The sequence below is a fragment of the Scardinius erythrophthalmus genome (assembly GCF_964197995.2).
Source record: "Scardinius erythrophthalmus genome assembly, chromosome: 6".
NCBI classification, from domain to species: Eukaryota; Metazoa; Chordata; class Actinopteri; order Cypriniformes; family Leuciscidae; genus Scardinius; species Scardinius erythrophthalmus.
This window is the reverse complement of record NC_138226.1, coordinates 23,929,669-23,952,480: the sequence shown is the minus strand read 5'-3', so window position 1 is coordinate 23,952,480 and position 22,812 is coordinate 23,929,669. Positions and strand designations below refer to the sequence as shown.

General features: G+C 39.9%; 1 protein-coding gene across 1 annotated transcript in view; it reads left to right on the top strand.

Moving 5' to 3' along the window:
• The window catches only part of thsd7ba (thrombospondin, type I, domain containing 7Ba), a gene marked incomplete at both ends in the record, with an annotated part of 176,577 nt that overhangs the window by 49,755 nt on the left and 104,010 nt on the right, over nt 1-22,812 (top strand). The gene's annotated exons all lie outside the window — the stretch shown is intronic.

Sequence of the window (22,812 nt, the reverse complement as noted above, 5' to 3'; positions counted from 1 at the left end):
ATGAAGTCTCTTATGCTCAACAAGAAAAAATATAGTAAAAACAGTAAATATTTGTGAAATATTACTACAATTTAAAATAATAACTATATTTCAGTTTATTCCAGTGATGGCAACGATATTATTGTTATTATTATTATATTACAGTTGTGCTGCTTAATATGTCTATCTATTATAGAACTGAATTTTCTTTTGTGATATATGTCTGTCACTAGACCTGTAACATTTAGCTGTAGTGATACGCACAACACAGGAGATTCAGAGAAGCAAACAGTATTTATTAAGAAATCCAAGGAGAACAGAGGAAACCAAGGGCTTAAATATACAGAGATAATGAGGGAAATAATGAACAATCGGTGAACGTAATATGTAACTAAGGAAACAAACTAGCGAACAGAACTCAGTCTAATACACACACACACAAAAAAATTAAATAAAAAAAACTCATTGGACAAACTCAATTTAATTGAGGACAGGATTTCCATCTAATAAATTTGTGTAGCCCAAACTCATAAAAGACAAATTCATGCAATGAAATGGTCCAACTCAGTTTGATCAAATACAGTTCAAATTAAATTGATACATTTCTAATGTTACTTTTTATGCTTGTTAAACTTTAATCATCCAAAACATTCATTCATCATTATACACAATGTATATAATGAACAAATAAGAAAAGGCTGGTGTCACTTCTGACATTAGCATAGGTCACTGAGTGCCCAGAGACTATACACAGGCACCACTCTTCTGCATAATGGTTACCACAAAATTCATTCCTCTAAATTTCCAACATAACTGAAAATTAAACACTAACATTAACAACATTTTTCCCTTTACTGAAAAACTGAAATAATACTTTAATCCATAAATTTACTCTCCTAATGCAGTCCCTTGCAAAGCATGCTGGGAATTACAGATACACTGCCCAGTTAGTTATGTCAACAAAAATGATTAATGTAGTTTTAACACAAATGTATTAAAGGAGAACTCCGGTCAATTTTCAGGGTTTCCACGGGGTCTTAAAAAGTCTTAAAAAGTCTAAAATTCGGAACTTTCAATTTTAGGCCTTAAAAAGTCTTAAAAACGGCCAGATTTTCATCCTAGGTCTTAAATTTCATTTAGTCAGGTCTTAAAAAGTGTTTACCCTCGTTCATTTCCAGAAACGCTGGCCGCAGAAAGTTATTACAAAGTAGCAAAAAAGTATCGAGTTGTAGCCTACAAAGCGGAGCCCTAGAGCAGGGGTCTCCAACACGTCGCTCGCGTGCTACCAATAGCTCGTGGCTTGATATAAACTAGCTCGCCAGAGGCCGTTCACATATCGCGTCTTTTGCGCGCTCAGATTTGTTCAAATGTAGCCGCGCGCTCATAATTGAAGCGACGCGCAATTTTTATTTTTTTTACCAGACGCAACGAGATGAAAAAAAAAATCTAAACTTTTCAGAATGCCGCAAACGCACCGCAGGTCATGTGACAGGAACCAACCAATCACCCCTTTCCATAACAACATTGAAAGCTCAGTCAACATGAAGGATGGGGGTGCACCCAAACACTACTAATAAATATAAGCTAATGTATAAATGTCAGTAATTTATCTTTTTTGACTCATTCTTTTTATAAAAAAAGATTTAAAGGCTGAAATATGAGGTTTATCTTTGTATAAAACCTTTTTTGTCAAAACTTTATTTGAACTTGTACATGTTAGTAGATAACATGTTGCAAGACACTCTTTTAAAATCTGGCCAGCACTTTTAATGCTATTTTAATGTTTACGTAAAAAAAAGTGCATATTGATGCTAATCAATTTGTTATTTGCTCTTTTTCGACATAAAACTTGTTGAATTGACTTCATTCTGTATTATTAGTACTTTTTGAACAGGATTCTGTAATAACCGTGATCATTTTAAACATCTCACCATTTCCTCTCTAGTTATGATCAACTATGATCAACTAAAATCAACAATAATTGTGTTTTTACAGTATAATGTGCAAAAGTAAAATTTTCTATATAAAAAAAAATCTACCTCTCCCTCTCTCTCACACACACACATCAGACAATCCTAGATAGATAGATAGATAGATAGATAGAGGGCAAGTTTTAAACCTGCTTTTAGCCTCTTAACATCCTTGATGTGTCATTACAAGTGCACAGCTAATGTGAGTGATTCCTTCAGAGTGATCACGGGTGAATCTGACTGCAGTAGATGTGAAAGATATTAATAAAAATGATGTTATTGATTGTCGAGTTCACACGCATAGGTTTAGTTACCTATAATCATGCGCGTGAACTCGACAATCGATTACTATGGACTTCGTAATGACACATCAAGGATGTTAAGAGGCTAAAAGCAGGTTTAAATATTGCCCCATTGAAGTCAACAGGGTGCAAATTTTAAAAAGAGGATAACACGGTGTAGGCAACACCGATTTTTGACGTTGTTCTCTGTATTGACAGCACTCCAAATTTACCAAAAAAATGTAAATTTTCCTTTAAGTAAACTTCCGTTTTAAATATATTTGGTGGATTTAACACAGTTTCATTAATTTATGACAAAATGTTAAAAAAAAAATTGTTTTTTGAGTGATGCATGCACAGAAGGTGCTCATCTTTGCTAAATCTAACTGCAGTGGTCAGGTGGCACATCCGTCACGTGGTACAAGTAGGAGCTCTCAGACAATTCCCATCTTACAAACTGTAATTATGAGCTCTACGAGGACGTGAGCGCTTTTTACAAGTTGAAATCACGTAATTGCAGTAATTACGACATGGCGTGAACACACCTTTAAACTTAACCCTGACAAGATCAATTTAATATAAATTGAATGCATTCCAGCTGAATAAAAGTATTACAAATGTATTTGTAATGTAAGAGCAGGTGTGGGCATTTGTAAATATAATTTGTCTGGCTTCTGGTGCCATTCGCTTCCAGTTATTTTTAGCTGTACAAAACAGCTTATTATGCTGCTTAATATTGTAAACAGGTATTTCTTACCATATTGTTTTATGGTATTGTCGTAAATATAAACACACTGGTTTATAGCGTAAATAGTTTTACCATTTACTGCACATTGTTATTCTTCTAGTTATCTCCCTACAGCAGCTAATTAACATTCACAGAAAAAGCTTAATTCTGCGTTGCAAAATAAGGTGGATAGAGCCTACCCCAATTTTCTCTCTCTAGATATGTGTGAAGTTCATTTTTTGATGTATATCTTTTTTGATTTTCATGGCCTTTTTATCACCCACCAGGCAAAGTCTGATTTCTTAGAAAAAGAATGGCACACCATGACTTGGTATCGTTCATGGCTGGGTTTCCCGAAACCTTCTTAACGCCACGTCATTCTTAAGTTACACCTTAAGCTGTACCTTATTGTTAATATGTGTTTCCCGAAACGTTCTTAGTTAAGTATACCTTCTGTAAGTCATATTCTGTAAGGTTGGTCTGGACCACTCTTAGCTTTACCTTATCACTGTTGCAGGTCTATACGAATATAATTCTGAAGTTTTAATACACCCAGACAGTGTTCAATTAGGCTAATTCAAGGGTTTTCATGCAAAGAATTAAAATGTCATTTTATGGATTGTTGTTAGATTTTAAATTATATTATCCAAAGGTACATCAGCTGGCAAACCATTAAAGGCTTAATAGTCTATTTAAAGGGAATGATTGTGGTGGGGAGTTTGCTCAAACTATGGCAGCGATACAGCGAATAGTTGTTCTAAAAGACGGCGCCGTCCGCGGAACGCTTTCAAAGGCCAGTGAAAGCAGACTGTCCTGTTCGGACGCTAATTGTTTATCATGGGCTCGTACGGTATTAAAAAAATTTACGGTGCTTTTTTGCCGTCCGAATCCATAACGTCAGTGTTTTTTCTCACCCAACCCGGGAAAAATCCCTGGCTTCATTGTTTTTTGACAAACAGGTTGTGTGGGAATATAAGTGCTTCTTTCATAAACACCGCTTTCTCACATAACGCAGTGAAGCAGCCCCTGCATGAGAGAACAATTGATTCTCGACACTCAATATCAGCCAATTCAGCACGGGCAGCACCCGGTAACGTCACACGTAAGAAGGTATATCTTAAGTAGCTTTTTAAAGTATAGTTCGGGGAACACGCCTAGTAATGGTACACCTTTAGTTAAGTTATACCTTAAGAGTCTTCGTAGCGCGCTAAGAGACAACGTTATCGGGAAACCCAGTCCATGTCCGTAGTGAAAAGGATGCAGGCCAGGTTGCATACCACAAGGTAATACACAAGGTTTAGGGGTGTTGAATAAAGCATAAGCAACAGAAATAGTGCTGTTTTAGCCAGCACTACTAATATATTCATATCAAAAGGATTCTAACATCATCCCCAGCAAAAAAAAAAGATCACACTGCTTTTACAAAAGATAGTAATGCAAAGTTGTAAGCTACAGTAAAAAGTATCTAGTGTCTGGACAGAATTCTGGTTGATTTCAAATAAAGAAAAGGCTTTTAAGAGCAGCCGGACACATCGACCCATGTCATGTCAATGTCACACTCTTTCATCAATGCATTACACTAGCTGATATTTAGCCAAAGAGCTGCCTGAAAGCGTTTCTCTCAGCAGCATGCTTTGGAGATCAGCTAGTGTGACCCATTTTAACCAGACTGTGTAATTTATGAGAAATAGCATAAAGATGAGAAATCCAGCATTGTGAACTTGATGAAATCCGGCATTGTGAACTTGATGAAGCCTGAGTAAGACCTTAATAGCCCATCTTTAAAACCTGCTAAATTAATGGGGGCTTTTTTGCATGTTTTATTATTATGTCATGTTCCTGAGGAGAGTGTTCCTGACACACAGGTCTGAGAGGTGTGGGATGTTTAAAACTGGACGTAATTAGAACCAGAGGGTTTTCTCATAATTCTTGATTCCAGTTGAAAACTCATTAGATGTGTGATGTTAAGTTAACTCCAGTGTCAAATACTCTTTCCCCGCAACTTAATTGATGAGCTAATTGAAGTAATTTGACACAGTCAGGTGTTTTGGGGCATGAGGAAGAGCATCTTATTATTTTTTCATTTGTTTATATATTATTTCACACTTGACGACTATAAAGGGCCTCTGTGTTATTATACAAATTTTGTTTGACCTCATTTTCAGAAGAGCAGCTCTCTTATTTGAATGCAATGTTGCTATGCAAAATTTAATTACCCCGTATTTATAGGTAAAACAAATTTGTGTAACAAAGAAGCGAGTAATCATCGTTAACAGCATCAAAATAGCTCTCTTGATTTTGATAATTATGTTGATGAGAAGTCTGGTAAAAATGAACCGTGAAGTGGCTCAGGTGTTCTATTGTTTAACCTTTCTTCCCAAACCCAAGAAAGAGACTGACAAAGCAATGAAGGATTTTTGGGCACGTGTTGTTTTCAATTCAGCTTTTTTGACTTCCTTTTACCAGAGTTAATTGGGCTCTGGAGGACAAGGCATTTCCTCTGTTCCTGCTTTATTTCCAAAGAATAAACATATTGATGCGTGAATATCAAAGCCTGTTCCACTCTGACCATGAGACAGGGAATGTTTTCTCTACCTTGATGTTCAGAGTGCTCCATTTTACTGGCCAGTTAAAGCTCATTGCATAGTGATCTATATCCCTCGATTCAAGGGCAGGACTGAACTCTTTTTACAGCCTGGCAGCACTCTTAAGAGACACCTGTCATACAGTTCACAGCCTGATTGAAATCCAGCTACAGCCTTGAGTGCATTAGCACATCTCTAGAGTACAGAAACTCACACCACTGGACTTTTGACTTTCTGCATTAAGTGTGGTCCATATTGCAGGTCAATTGGATGATACGGAGACATAAAGGGACATGGTGGTGGAAATTTTTTTTTTTTCTTTTGCGTTCTCTCTCAAAACTTTTGCTTTCCCCCGCAAAGATATTTGCGTTCTCTCGCAAAACCTGTTGTGAGCTCGGACAAACACTTCCTGTTTAATATCCCACTGGCAGTGTTTCGGACAGCTCAGTACGTTAACAATGGAGCGGTTCATAGATTCATAGATAAAGAAATGCAGTCAGTGCTAGGTTCAAAGAGTTCAGTAAAGTTGGCAATATATTCACAGATTAGAACTTCCCAGAACAATAACTTATGAGCTAAATGTCGTCGAAACACAAATGACACCTATTTCCAATCATAATAGCATAGACAACGAGCTACAGTACAACCCAATTTTCCTCAAAACTAGCTTGGTAATATAAATTGGTCTCTATGAGCAGGCGGCTGAGAGACAAATCCAAAGTGCAAAATCCGAAAAACATTACTACAAAAATAGTCATTATCTTCAATGTTATACACTGTAGTGTCACCAAATTCAGTTTGCACATCAATGGTCTCCTACTAGTCATACTACAACACTTAGTTTGATAACATGAGCTTTTGCGCATACGGTGAACATACTCTGGGTTGGCTGAACTTACTCCCGGGTGCATTTTTGGAACCAACATACCTTGAGTAAGCAAGGTTTGAGTTACCTTACTTTCTTGAATACCCCCTGGACTTCTGTTTTGACAGTGACCGCGCCTGTAGCTCCCATTCTATTTCTCATTAGTTCACTACTGTCTTTCTTTAACAGTTTAGTTTTCCCCTTCCCTTCCCAAGTAAGTTTTCATGTATATATTCACTGGAAAACAAGCAAAAATACTAATTAAAATATTTTTTAACAGCGCATGTGCAAGCTTATGCAGAAAATTGTATTAACCAACATAGGGTTTTCAGTATGCGACAAATGAACAACTTGAACTGTCCAGGGTGTCCATCTCGTAGATGCACAGCAGTGGGGAATGACTCCAGGGAATAGAATAAAAAAGAAAACGCTTTTATAATGGCTACAGCAAAGCATTCTATCAAAGTCAAAGAATGTCCCGTTTCAGTGGAATTAAATAATGTTTCAGCTCCTGGTGCTGCAAAAACCTCCATGTGAACTTCTCTATATGTCCAGACCCTTAGTTCTCCAGCAGCTAACCCACGCTGTGGGCAGTCTAATAAGGGTTCTTGTCAGTGAGAATCTCTGAATATCAGCTCCAGGTGTTTCTGCTTGCCAGTTTCTCTTAAGTGTTCAACTCCGTCGGGCAAACGAGGAGTGGCAGTTTCCATCTCTGGACTCTGTAGCAATTCCACATTTCCTTAAAGGAATTCAAATAGACTAGCGAAGTCCTCTGAGAAACAGAATTTGTTCATTATTTTCACAGCACTTCAGGTTCAGTGTGCAGCCTCCGTGTTCATTTAGTCTGATGACAGAAGCTCTATTACACCAGGGTGTGAAGTGAAAAAAAGTCATAAATAAAGCATATCTTCTGGCAGCTGCGAATGTTTTACTGCATTCTATTATAAATGCTTTTATTTATTTTTCACTTTACTTAACATTTTCATACCTTCAGCTTCGCAGTGCTGATGGCAGTGGGGTGTGATGTCACATCTGAAGTTCTGCGGCATTAGAGCTCATGTGTCAGTCAACACGGTTCAGCTGAGGGCTATCTCTAAAGCAGCATATTGAGGAAGTCAGTCATTTAACTTTGTGTCAGCAGCACGTTACTCAAATTCATTGAATCCTGTTGTCGCGGTTGTAATTTTATGCTGGTTTATGACCTCAGCGTTATAGCTCTCCAGCACTGCAAGAAATCCACAGAACACAGTGTCAATATATTATGAGGACCAAGGTCACCTTTTTTTTCTTTTCTTTTTCCCCCTTGAATTTACAGCAGACCAGAATCGTTGTGACCTCTGGCTAATCAACAGGGGAATCTCAGTGTAATTATAGCTAACGTCATACCCAGCACCAATGGAATCGATACATATAAGGCTAAATCAGTGACTGTAGATAAATGTGAGAAAATCAATTACAGAATTCTTGTGAAACGTTCAACGAATTGCTGTTATCTCACACTTTTTATGTTGTTTTCTGGCTGAGGTCTTAGTAATTAAATGTTTAATATTTGCACCTATTTGCAGTGCAGAGAAATGCCTTTCCCAAGTTATTAACATATTACTGTTAACATATTAATGGATGCAATTTATTAAATGTTTAATCACTGTGAAAAATTATATGATCAATAAGTTGTCAACGTATGCTTTTATATTGCTTTAACTCATCAAAATAAGTTAAGATTCAACTCATTTTTAAGTCGGTTTAATGTAATTTAAGTTGAAATGACTTAAACATCCAAGCTGATTGTACTTTAAAAATATAAAGCAAAATCTTTTTTTTTTTACAGTGATGCCATTTTTATGACAACACATTTATTCAGTTCCCTTTCAAGGGAACTCCCGTTGCGTCGAGAATGACGCTATGGGGAACGCTTTGCGTGATGACGTCTTGAAGCACATGTAAAATCAGTCCAATGGTGTGGCGGAACGTCAGAGGCGGGTAACGTCACGTACCAGGAAGCTATAAAAGCCGGCCCGAAACAGAAAACGAAAGCTTTCTGAGTCTTCAGTTGCGCTCTGTGTTGAATCTGTCCGTTTATTTGGTGTTGTCTCTCTATATATCTATATATATATTATTCAGTATGGCGAGCAAGCAGCAGTTTAGAGTGTGTGTCCATCCCTGCCCGCGTTATTTAACGGGAGGTGACACACACACTCTTTGTGTTGTTTGTTTGGGAGAGGAGCATGCCCAGTCAGCACTCGAGGGTGGTGACTGTGTGCATTGCTGTGCGCTTCCATTGCGTACGCTCCGATCCCGTTTGGCTCGGTTCAATCCCGACCACGTTCCCCAGGGCTCGGGTCCCGCCGCGGCTGAGGCTCGGCGGCGATCTCAGACCTGGGGTTCGCAAATGGATCTGTCAGTGGATGTTGAGACGGGCTCTGCCTTATCTCAGCCTCTTACTGACAGATCCAGTGCCTCTCATCAGGGTGTGGAAGCACGCGCGGCGGTTTCTTCCCCCCCGATGGAGGCACCAGTATTGCAACTTTCCAGCTCTAAGGAGTTGGATGTTGTGAGTATTGATGCTGAGTCTGAGGATTCGCCACCTCAGTCTCATGCGTTTGAAGAATTGCTTGATGTTATTACTAGAGCTGTTGACAGACTTTCAATTGAGTGGCCAGAGGATAGGCAGGACGTTCGTTCGAAAAGCAAGCTCGACGAACGCTTCCTGCCATCTCGTGCGCAGCCCCAGCGCAGGAGCCTGCCGTTTTTCCCCGATCTCCACACCGAGGTGTCGAGATCGTGGGGGAAACCAGTGTCTTACAGAGTTTATACACCACAAACATCACACTACTCCTCAATATATAAATATAAAGAGTATGGTTATGGGGAGATGCCGAAGGTGGAAGAGACGCTTGCGGGCTATCTCTCTCCAGCAACGGCATCTTCCCTGAAGGCTCCTACACTCCCCTCTAAGCCAGTTAAAGTGACATCTTCCCTGGTTCATAAATCATATGCAGCCGCTGGTCAAGCCGCAGCGTGTCTGCATACGATGTCAATCATGCAAGCCTATCAGGCTGAATTATTGGGGGATTTAGAGGAGGGCGGGGGAATTGGTCCTGACACGGTGGCCGAACTACGCAGAGCCACAGATCTGTCTCTCAGGGCCACCAAGGAGACCGCTAAATCTATCGGGCGGTCTATGGCAGCCCTGGTGGCCACTGAGAGGCATCTGTGGCTCAATCTAAGTGATATCAAGGATAAAGAAAAGCATGTCCTCTTAGATGCTCCGGTCTCCACTCGGCCACGTCTGTACGCCTTTCCCCCAGTTGCTCTGCTCCCGGGAGTTCTGGAGAGAGTTCGCAGGGACCGGGTTTGCCTGCTTCTTATAGCCCCGCGTTGGCCGGGCAGAGTATGGTTTCCCGATCTGGTCTCCCTCCTCGACGGGCATCCTCTGGAGTTACCCGTCAGGAGAGACCTTCTGTCCCAGGCAGGGGGCTCAATATTTCACCCCCGCCCAGAACTGTGGAACCTGTGGGCTTGGCCTCTGAGGGGGCCCAGCTCATAGAGTCAGGTCTCTCAACTGAGGTTGTTGAGACCATTCTACAGTCCAGAGCTCCCTCCACGAGGAAACTTTATGCCCTGAAGTGGAGAGTCTTCACTTCTTGGTGTAGTGACCGTCGGTTGGACCCAGTTAACTGCCCAATCGGTACAGTGCTGGAGTTCCTGCAAGACCGGTTCACAGCAGGTCTAACCCCGTCCACTTTAAAGGTTTATGTGGCGGCCATAGGTGCTTATCACATTCCTTTGGGTGGAATGTCTGTGGGGAAAGACCCTTTGATATCTCGTTTCCTTCGTGGCACTTGGAGGCTGAGGCCTGCAGTTCGCTCTAGGGTGCCACCATGGGACTTGTCCATTGCGTTACAAGGCTTGTCCCTGGCCCCCTTTTAGCCAATTGAGGAGGTTCCTGAGAAGTTTTTAACGCTGAAAGCTCTTTTCCTTCTTGCTATTTCCTCTCTCAAGAGAATAGGGGATCTCCAAGCGTTGTCGGTTGCTCCGTCATGCTTGGAGTTTGCTCCGGGTATGATCAAAGCATTTCTTCATCCGAGACCGGGCTATATCCCCAAGGTCCCCACTAATGTGGTCAGACCTATTGTTCTGCAGGCCTTCTGTCCTCCTCCCTTTCAAAATGCGGACCAGGAGGCTAATAATTTGCTTTGCCCTGTGCGGGCGTTAGACGCATATGTCCACAGAGCTGCCCTGTGGCGAAAAAGTGATCAATTATTTGTGTGCTTTGGGTCCCCTAACAAAGGAGGTCCAGTGTCTAAGCAAAGGATGAGCAAGTGGGTGGTCGAGGCTATCTCACTTGCTTATGAGGCGGCTGGGCAGCCTTCTCCTTTGGCTGTCCGGTCGCACTCGACGAGGAGTATGGCGGCCTCTAAGGCCCTTATTTCAGGAGTTTCTTTACAGGACGTCTGTGATGCGGCAGGCTGGTCCTCACCGCACACTTTCGTCAGGTTTTACTCTCTGGATCTAGACTCTGCTCCAGGGTCTCATGTTTTGTCTTCCTAGTGCTGCTCTCCAGATTACACACAGGACAGACATTCGTAGCTATGGAGCCGTTGGTATAGACGTTCCCCATAGCGTCATTCTCGACGCAACGGGAGTTCCCTTGAAAGGGAACGCCTCGGTTACGACTGTAACCTCGGTTCCCTGAAGAGGGAACGAGCGTTGCGTCGCCTTGCCATATCTCCTTCATGCCTGTCAGCTCGACTTCAGACTTTTACGAAGCTTTCGTTTTCTGTTTCGGGCCGGCTTTTATAGCTTCCTGGTACGTGACGTCACCCGCCTCTGACGTTCCGCCACACCATTGGACTGATTTTACATGTGCTTCAAGACGTCATCACGCAAAGCGTTCCCCATAGCGTCATTCTCGACGCAACGCTCGTTCCCTCTTCAGGGAACCGAGGTTACAGTCGTAACCGAGGCGTTTTACATTATATAACGTTTACATTATTACTGAAGGGATGGTTCTTCATTTATAAATCAAACCCAGACGTGATGTTTAACAAAAGTTGGATGCTGGTGAAATTTTAAGTAAATCAGTGGCAAAAATATCTTGCATACGTATGTCCATAAATTGTGGGGAAAGTTCTTTAATTATTGAATTATCAGAGATTTGCATTTCTGTATTGTGTTTTGATTCTGTTTAATTCTATGAAGTGTAATATGTTTGTTGTGAAGTGAGACAAAAAAAAAAAAAATATATATATATATAATTATAAATTATATTTTAAATAAATTAAATTATATTTATATTTATATATTACAAAATGTATATATATATATATATATATATATATATATATATATATATATATATATATATATATATATATATATATACACACAGTAGACTTATATTCCGGTATGAGTTTCACAAATTGACAATTTTAATTATTTAGGAAATGAATGTGTAAACTCCACAATCTTTATTTAAATTCATATACATATATATAAAATTAAATCTTTAATTAAATTATATATATACTGTACATTAGACGTTATTTAAAGGTTTGAGGTCAGTAAGAGTTTTTTTAAGTCTCTTATGCTCAACAAGGCTGCATTTATTTGATCAAAAATGAAGTAAAAACAGTAATATAGTGAAAAAATATTACAACTAAAAAGTTTAATTTTCAGCATGATTTCTCCATCCAGAAATCATTGGGGGGTTAGTTGCCTTGCTCAAGGGCACCTCGAACCCGCAACCTTCGGGTTACCAGTCTGACTCTCTAACCATTAGGCCACATGCATCCTCATGTTTAATGCATCCTTGTGGAAATTTTTTTTCCAAAATAGTCTTATTGATGTGGTAGATTTTTCCTAAACCTAACTACATACCTGGAACCTAATTACCTGGGGCGTCTCCAATCGACACCCAAGCGTCTACAGTCAACACTTAATAAATACATTTACCTGGGGCGTCTCCAGTCGACACCCAAGCGTCTACAGTCGACACTTAATAAATATATCTGGGGCGTCCGTCTACAGTCGACACCCAATAATCTTTATACTCTAGCTCTTGCGTCTACAGTCGACAAATGGCTTCGAGTTCCTTACCCCAACTTGTTCCCCTTACTAACTTTCTGCGCAGCAATAATAACAGACAGACTTCAGCAAATGTCCTTCAAATGCTTTAATCACAGCCGGGAGATCTTTCCAAGCAGTTCTCAGAGAATCTCCCCAAGAAGAAGCACAGCCGTAGGATCTCAGACACATTTCAGAGAGAATCCCACCCAAAAAGAAGAATACATCAGGTTTATATGACAAATACAAACACAACAAATAAGATCATCGTCACTAACTCATGACTTAACTCACGTCACATTCTATCAATATGATTGGTTGAATTGGTAAAAGCAAGCCCCCACCTTTTTACCCTATGGCAGTTGATTACTCAGTATATCATGACATAATACAGAGAGTGTATTTTTGATTTTGTCATGGTCAGCACTTGAGAATTTTCCATAACACAAATAGACAAAGAACAGAACGTTTTAGTATGTTGTGTTTCAGAGTGTTAGAATTTATTAGACCTAAAAAGGGACGTAAGGTTTAGGTGTTAGAATTGTTAGAATTATGGTTAGTATAAAAGATAGTTTACTATCTTATCTATTAAAAATCCATCACACTGACCCCAAACTTAATATGTATATTTATATATTGATTTATAATAAATATTAAATACATTTTCAATTGTCAGCACCCACACACTAGCACAGATGCACCATCATACTGTAGTGTTTTATAGGACTTGGAACCCCTGAGATTAGTTGATATTCTCATTCTCTATCAGTCCCATCAAACATGCTTTAGTCATTTCTGCCGTTAAAATGCTAATAACATCTGCCAGGTAGTCAGGTGAGGTGACAGGATGATGTGCTGATCTATAAGAACTGTAATCTATGCAGCAGATTAGAGGTTTGCCGCTGTGTGGTCTGTCCCAATAAGGCCATTTATCTCCTCTGAGCGTAGTGTAATTAGGGATGCGTTTGATGGATCTCACAACATCTTGCCCTCCTCCTCCCAGAGTTGACAGAAAACATGTGGCACTTCATCTTTTCCAGTGCTGGTAAAGATTACAGCTTCTTTTACCTTCAAAAAATGGTCTACCAATTAACCAAAAGTAATAGCAGTTGAATGGACATGCTAATAAAAGCCTGCGAATCTGCTCTCAGCAGTCATGTCCAGCATGTAAGAGTATCAATTAGACAGTGGTCAATGAAAAGACACGTTCACAGCTTATTCCCAGAGATAACGCTTGCTGTTCCAAATGGACCCAATTGTCCTGAGCTTTTTATTGAAAAGATGGTAGACTATACAACCTTGAAACTTGTAAGAAGATAAAAGTGAAATTCAATTTATATTGTTCTTTAGTACATAGGACATGTGTTACCTATGTAAGAGAGAGAGAGAAAAGGATTCAGATTTCTTTTGTTTTGAAAAATTAGAAAAATGACCTACTCAAGTATGTCATTTTGTGATTACGTGATTCATGAGCATAATGAGAGTGAAAGGTAAAGTGCTGAGGTGTATGTGTGAGTGTTTGGATCTTTTTAGTCTATGGTTTGGATCACACTGCGTGCCTTGCTTTTCATGACACATTTTCTAGAACAATAAAATAAAAATACAATCTGTTGAAATTTGATGGAAATTCGAGACCTCCAATCAATCACTGATATGTTTTTGTTTTTTTGTTTTTGTTTTTGCAAAGATTAAATTGATGCAAAATAACTGAAATTGATGCAAGAGAATCCCATCTGAATAGGGTTTGAGGACACTTAAGACAGTCGTGAGTTATGACACTTGATTGGGGACACCATCATCCAAAAGTGAGCAGCTACAGTGCACTGTTCGTTTCAGCAGGAAACACATTAGTTACACTAACAGCTCTGTTCGACTTACTGGAGCACTGACCCTTGCAGCGTCAGTAAGAGTCATCTGCATCACAGATGTCGGCGTGTGCCCGTGGGCAAGCTGGCACTGATTGCTTTTTGAGTGGGGGAGACGGCGCACACAGATTTTACTTTGTACAGCTTTTTGGCTGTCACTTTGTGATGTGTCAGGCCAGTGTTGCACAGCGCTAAATTATGAGTCTTGCAAGTTAGCTGACATGATTGAGTGCATGGATGCAATTTCGCTGCTGGTGGCCACAAAACACTGTATCACACGGATGGTTTGCTCTGAGCTTTATTCCATCCCAAAATTCAATGTTCAAGCTTTCAAATTAAGGTTAAACTTAAAATTTAAACTCTGAAATGGCAATGATAACACTGGTCAGTCTGAAGGAGCAAGTTCGAGTGGAAATACAACAGTACTTGGACTTGCATGCCATTGTGATATTTAGGGCCCGAGCACCGATGGTGAGAGGACCCTATTGTTTTTGCTCCGTTTATTATTCTTCTTCTTCTTCTTCTTCTCCAAAGTGAATCGCTTTTTAGAGGGCCTAAACATGCTCGAAAACTCATGAAACTTTGCACACGCTTCAGAAGTGGTGAAAATTTACGTGTGATATGGTTTTCAGAATTGGGGGGGGCAAATTCGGTAAATTATTGCCCCCACATTTTGCCCCGGCTCCTGGTTTCACGTACAGGTATGAAATTTGGTACATACATGTAATGACCCAATACCTACAGAAAAGTCTCTTGGAGCATAGCCCTAAACACAACAGGAAGTGAGCTATTTTGAACTTCCTCCTGGATTTTGGCCATTTTTCGTAATTTCCTGATGTTGTACTTTAACGAACTCCTCCTACAGATTTGATCTGATCCTCTTCAAATTTGGTGAGTGTAATCTTAAGGCCTTTGTGACGTTAAATTGCGAAGATCTAGAGTTTTCGTCGAAGGGTGTGCCCTCGGCGGCCTGACAAACATCTATCTATAAATTACAGGAACGTCTGTCTGTCTGTCTGTCTGTGTGTGTGTGTGTCTGTTCCTCGCATATCTCTCGAACCGTTAGTCCGATTGATTTCAAACTCGACAGGTGTCTTGCCACGGGCACGAGTAAGTGCAGTGCCAAGTTTGACATTGTTTGGATGAGAAATGCAAAAGATATCGTTAAATATATCATTTTTAGAAGGTTGTGGTTTAAAAATAAACATTCTGACATTAGAGAGTTGTATCGGTCAAAGAAGCCCCAAGAAGGCTGTGGTTTAAAAATAAACATTCTGACATAAACACTCAGTCAGCTACACTGTTTACTTCTGAATATTATAGTTTGGTTCCCGAACGTGATAAATCCATCTATCTATAAATTACAGAAACGTCCGTCTGTCTGTCTGTGTGTTATTCGCATATCTCTCAAATGTGAGATAACCACTAAATGTGTGAAAACCACTATTTTCTGTTTCAAACTTTCACATAGCATCTTTAGGTTATAACAACATTGAAAATCAAAATCTGGATTTGAATTTTTTTAAGATTTATTATAAAAACGGATTATTTTTTCCCAAAAATGCAATAAATTCATGACTTTTTTTTTTCAAAATGCTATTAATCCATTGAATCAATATAAAGTTATTTTTGATCATATTGCCATCGCAAGAAATATCTCCTGAACTTTTTTGACGGCGATCAGCTCACAAAAACTGATTTTGCACGGGCACTTTGCACTGCTCCCTGAATCGAGGTGCTTATTCATTTGTGGATGTAAACTGAATCTGTAAGTCAGCTATGCTGTTAGTGTTTACTTCTGAATATTATATTTCATTCTGGTGCGCTTAACGTTGTCGCTACTGTGTAATAGTAGCCTATGCTATTCACCAACTAAACATATCCTATTCAATGCGTTCACAGTCTCTTTCACGGGCATCATTTGTAGTTGCCTATTCACAAACTGTTTGCTCAAGCATAGCGTTTTCTCGGAGTTCACTGTGTGCTTTTTACCATGCACAAATAAAAATATCACTGAACTTTTGCTGTGTAATTGTAACAATGAGCACACACCAAACCAACAATTACTAAAAACACACACAAAAACTGATTTTGCACGGGCATTTTTTGCACTAGTTCACCCAATTTCGGCCTTTTGGTGATATATGCATGATCAGATAAGTTCAATATTAATGTTGCTTGCAGTTCTGATGTTGCTAGGCAACCACAGACAGCCTGCAGTAACTCAGGCATACAATTTTCAATCTGCCCCAAACTTCACATGTTTGATAAGAGTCCTGTCCTGAACACATGCCAATGCTCATTATGATTATAGCAATAGCGCCACCTGCTGGTAGCAGGAAGTGTGGCAAATACAAAACGTGCTCGAAAAATCATGAAACTTTGCACACGCTTCAGAAGTGGTGACAATTTACGTGTGATGTGGTTTTAAAAATTGGATGGGGCAAAATGGCTTACTTATTGCCCCTACATTTTACCCCGGCTCAACGTTTCACGTACAGGTATGAAATTTGGTACACACATGTAAGGACCCAATACCTACAAAAAAGTCTCTTGGAGCATAGCCCTAAACACAACAGGAAGTCAGTTATTTTGAACTTCCTGTCAGATTTTGGGCAGTTTTTGCCATTTCCTGATGTTGTACTTTAACAAACTCCTCCTACAGTTTTGATCTGATCCTCTTCAAATTTGGTGAGTGTAATCTTAAGGCCTTTCCTAAAGGTGCCGGGTGGCGGTGGCAGGGGTGCGAGGGCCCTTTTCATCGCTGCTTGCAGCTTTAATAAATATTTGAGTTTCCAGCGATAAACACCCATATATTAATAATTCAGGAAGGACCTGGAGCTGAGATCCATTTACAGTTTCCCCACACATGGCATGTGCTTTCTGCTTTTCAGGCATTCCTCACTAATGCAGAGTAGACACACACCCCACATTTTTCCATTTAACTTTTTATGATACGAGGATGACTGGCAGCTGTGTTTGGGTGGTTGAGCAGAGAAAATTACAATACTCTCTCTTAAATCCATCTATACAGAAGAGTGCCTGTTTCATGACGATGTTAGATGATGATGAGGTTTAGAGCTTCTACTCTATAGTTAATGGCCACTTACAGCTTAGTGCATCTGTATGAAGAAATTATTGTGTAAATCTACAAAAGCTGATTTGTGGTCAATTGAAATATGGTCTATTTAACACAAGGCAAGATTTCATTAAGCCATCATGTTTTCAAGTAAAAATATCTGAATATCCTCAAAACAAAATGAATTTACATGAGAAGAAAAAATATTATGTAATTTTTTTGTTGTCGTTGTTTTTACATTTTTTCAAGTGAAAAATGTATTTATACACTGTCCAACAGCGCCACCAGCAGGTAAAGTTACAGTGGGACGCCTCATCTCTTGTGCTTCCCCTGAGCCCATTGACTTTTGAATAGACCCCCTAAAGTGTGCGGTGGGTTTGATGGGGGTAATTGAGAATAAATGGGGGAAAGTCACGTTAGAAGAGGCAATACATCCGTCACACTTTATTTGGAGATGATTTGTTCATGCAATAAATAACTTTCATGCGTCATTCTGAATGAACAAAATGTTGGCATTAATGGGAAGACTTATTAAAAAGTAAGTAAACAACTCAGCCACTTAAAGGCACACTATGCAGCTTTCCGTTTTTGTCAAACAGCGACCCCTTGAGTCTCTGTGGAGTACTTGTATTTAACGTTAGTGTCGTAAATAGGAGGATCTTTGTTGACATCTTTGTACGCATGCGCGAGTGGTTGTGTGGCAACAAATCAAACAGTATTGCGGGCTGTAAAGACGCGACGAGCACTTTCAAGAGAGTTAGCGGGCAAAATCCACAATATATAAGCACTTTAACATCTGAAGACCGGAGGAGGTTTGGAGAGAAGCTCAAAATTTGTATTGGTGACAAAATCGAAGTTATTCAAAGCCCTTATGAGATCTCCGCTGACTGTGCGTGCAACTCCCCAAACAGGCATTTATACTAGAGCCCGACCGATATGGATTTTTGGGCGCCGATGCCGATACCGATAAAAAAAAGCCAGATACCGATATATCGGCCGATATTATTTATGTGTATATTATAATACAGTAGCAATATTATTTATGTGTATTATAGTATAGTAAGTTTGGACACACTTTACAATTGGTGTGTACAAACTTTTGATGGGTACTAGAGCCCGACCGATAAAGAATTTTGAAGGCCGATGAACAAAAACAACAATTTCACATTGAAATTGACAACAAATTCAAATTGTCATAATTTACTCTCTCAAGTTGTTTTTTTCTTCTGTTGAAAATAAGTTATTTGGATGAATGTGGGTAACCAAACAGTTGATGTACCCCAGTGACTTCCATAGTATATTTTTTTCCTTTGGAAGTCAATGGGGACCAGCTACTGTTTGGTTACCCACATTCATCCAAATAACTTATTTTCAATTTCCCACATTCTTCAAACTATTAATATTAGAAAAATATTAGAAGGAAATTAATACAGTTGGAACAACATTAGAGTGCCTGTAAATAATGAGATCATTTTTATTATTGGGTGAACTATCCCTTTAAGGACAAGCGGCAATGTGTTTACAATTGCTACTGTCTCTTTAAGAGCTGAGCACGACACGTCTAATGTACACGCCTTTGACAAGCAGATTTTCTCTCAATTTTTGCCTTTACTTTAGACAACCGACTTAGTTTATGTAAATCTTGTGTGTATTTAACAGTATTAGCACAATAATACTCGAAAGATAACTTAGTCCAGTATCCAGGCGCTGGTAGAAAGGCTTTTAGTGCATGTGAGCTTCACATGTACGCGCTGAGAAACGCACACGTTAGAACAGCGCATCAGCATTTAAAATTAAATGTTTAACTGACAAAGCATTAAAGCACATGCACATTATGAACTTTTGTGAACTGCAGTGTTAACATTTTATGTGAATATAGCCTACGTCGCGTTGTTCCGCTTCACTCTCGGCTTATTTAACCGCAGCAAAACTGGACATGAGTCACGAATTTTGTCATCCTTATTTGAGTTAAGAGAACTGATAGGGATCTTCTTTTAATTGTTATTCAAGCAATGTATGTCTCGTGAGTCGTGACCAACTCACCATGAACACACTTCACCGCTGATCTCACTCGCGGTTCTCTCTGCCCGACTCTGGCTGGATCAGCAGGTTGCAGAATGTGTGGCGCGTTATACACGAGTGTTGCCAACAGGGACGGTGGAGTGCCCTCTGGTGGACAAACTATACAACGCCAACACTCATAACATGGTTGAAGGGTGTTTCGTCCGTTTTTATTTTATTTTTGAAATATTCATTTATCGGCCGTTATAAATGCCGATACCGATAGTTTTGAAAATGCCTAATATCGGCCGATAATATCGGCCTGCCGATATATCGGTCGGGCTCTAATTTATACTTGACGCAACTGTTTTGTTTAGACTGAACACCAGACCATACAACTGATTTAGACGCGCAAACTGGGTGATGATGAGATGTACTAATATCCGTCTGCTCGGGCAGATTCGGCTCAAAGTCGTGCATCTGCGGATGCGGAGGCGCGCGCGCTGTTAAGCCGAATCTGCCCGAGCAGACGGATATTAGTTTTTTTATTACCTTCGCGCTTATGCGGACGCGTCGAGTATAAACAAGGTTTTACAGCTCAGCCACTGTTTTTTTTTTTTCATATATTTTTGCAAGTGGAAGATCTTGGTTTACATTTGGACTTGGATGTGATCTTATAGGCTTGAAAAGGTTGGTGACCACTGCATAACGCAAACCCAGTCAAACGTTTGACTGCAGTATCTTCTATTCTATGCGCCTTATAATCCGGTGCGCCCTATATATGAAAACAGTTATAAAATAGGCCATTCATTGAAGGTGCGCCTCTGCTTATATTGCGGAAAATACGGTAGACTGGGTGCTGTGGATCGCGGTTTGGGACACCTGAATCAGAACGCGAAAACATATGACTCGGTTGATTTGACTCAGTTTTACTATTTTTTATTTTATTCAATCTTCTATTAATACATAGTCACTAAGACTTAGGCCTACCATGAACAAAATGAGCCTCACAAACTCGATCAGTAACGTTAGGAATCCAGGCTTCGGAGCGTCCAGGTTCAATCGCGTAATTGCACGCAACCATTTCTTTAGTTTTTCGCGATCCTTTTCAGAGGGAATTCGAAAAAACTTTTTATCAGGCCCCCAACGAGCCGTACAATCGACCACACAGCAAGAGTGAACCATCCTCTTCTCTAAATCCTCCTCCAAACGTGCAAAACAATCAAATTACAGGTATCTAGCGGTGTTTCCTGCCACACGATTCCCGTGATGCAACGCGGCAAACATAAACAATGACGTCACAAAAGATCCGCCTATACCACTCACGCAGAGCCGTCTCTGCAATCACGGTCTGATCCCTTCCGCCCTCTATACCGGTACCTGTTCAGTAGGATGGAAGCTGTAATGTGGAAATAAGGTGTGGCCCCTTTAAGAGCTGCGCGCGCCCTGTTGAACTGTCGGCAGTCTGTATTGTATGTGCACCTCGAACACCCCATGTATGCGGGTTATTTCAGTTTGATGCTCATTCGAGTTCGATTTGGGAATAAAGTGCAAGTTGTGAGATGCCAATCACCTCCGTGAGTCTGTCTGGCCTCTAATAACTTCATCTGTGAGCTATCCCGATTGTGTATGTGCAGTGCCGTAAAGCAATTAGTTACATCGCGAGACCTGATATCACGCGATACTTCCTGAGTATCGCGTGATATCAGGTCCAAAGTTGCAAGTGTGGTTTTTCGGCTCACAGGCGCTTGGGGGCTGCGCGACGACCACCATTCAACCCGAAAAAAGTCATATAACTATTCCAATGACTTCGAAGCTGTTCGGTTAAGGTAAAAAAGTTACTTAGTTCACCTTTAAGCTCTATTTGGAAGGGACTAGTTTAACATGGAGAGGTGGGGTAAAATAATTATTACCAGAGCTTGATTTTAGTCCCGTTCGAATATGCCATCTCAGTAATCATTACGGACAATGTCAGTAAAGATTACGGCGACTTTTACCTTCTGTAGAAAGGTCCGGAAAATTTACCTCAGGTAATACTAATCCCGTGCAAATAGACCCGCTGTAAATATGTACGTAAATATTTCGTCATTTCCTATTTAAAGTAGTTTTCCGCGTTTTTTCAAGTATGGAGATGCTTGAACAAGCATTCAGTTGCGTTCTAGACGCTGGGACGAGTCTGTGGCAAAACTTGTTAGAGGCACGAAACCTTTTAGATCTTTTAGCGTTAGGTAAGTGCCTATTACCAACGCAATCCAATCTGAAGTTAATTAATACATCGTTCGACTGGACATAACTGTTTTATAAATATAGGTATATGTGTTTGTGCACATGATATCAGGACGTAACGTAATACACACATGACGACAGGAGGGGGACGGCGATGCGCAAATCGAGCCACTCCTCCCACTTCTGCTAGTTTTACTGATATATCTTATCCCGTGCGAATTGGCCATTAATATTACAGAAGTCCTGTGGTAAAATTACATTACTCCATCTACCCTTGTAAAGTTAATCCGAATAGGACTTTAGATATCACTGCTTTGTCATGTCAAAATCAAGCTTGAAAATGCCTGAAAACATGATGACTGTGGGGGGTTTAATGAGAAATCAGCTTGGTGAAATTAAAGATACTTCATGTCTGTGACAGACAGTGTTTACCGAGCTTGATGACTGATGATCCGAAAATAAGTTGACTATTAAAAAGAACAGCTGAACATCAACACACAAGTAAATATATTGTTTAAATTGTTACTGGCTTTAGTTACTATTTTTGGAAAATTAAAAAAAATGCTTATAACACTAACTTGATGAGATTTATACTTGGTTTTAATAAATAGAACAATACATAAAAATAGAATAGTGCAGCCTGGTCCACTGATACAAGGCAGGATGGATCCATGCTTCCATGTTATTTACGGCAAATTCTGACCCTATTTTGCTGAATTTCGCAGCAGAAATCGAGACTCATCAGAGTCAAGTCAAGTCAAGTCAAGTTTATTTATATAGCGCTTTTCACAACACAGGTTGTATCAAAGCAGCTTCACAGTAATAAATTAGAACAATACATCAATGTTTGTTTCATCAGACCAGGCAACGTTTTTACAATCTAATATTGTCCAATTTTGATGAGCCAGGAATGGCACCCAGTGTGGCCTTCTGCTGCTGTAGCTCGTCTGCTTCAAGGTTTGAGGTGTTGTGCGTTCAGAGATGCTCTTCTGCAGACCTCAGTTGTAACAAGTTATTTGAGTTACTGTTGCCTTTCTATCAACTCGAACCAGTCTGCCCATTCTCCACTGACCTCTGGTGACAAGGCATTTTCACCCACAGAACTGCTGCTCACTGGATATTTTCTCTTTTTCAGACCATTCTCTCTAAACTCTAGAGATTGATTGTC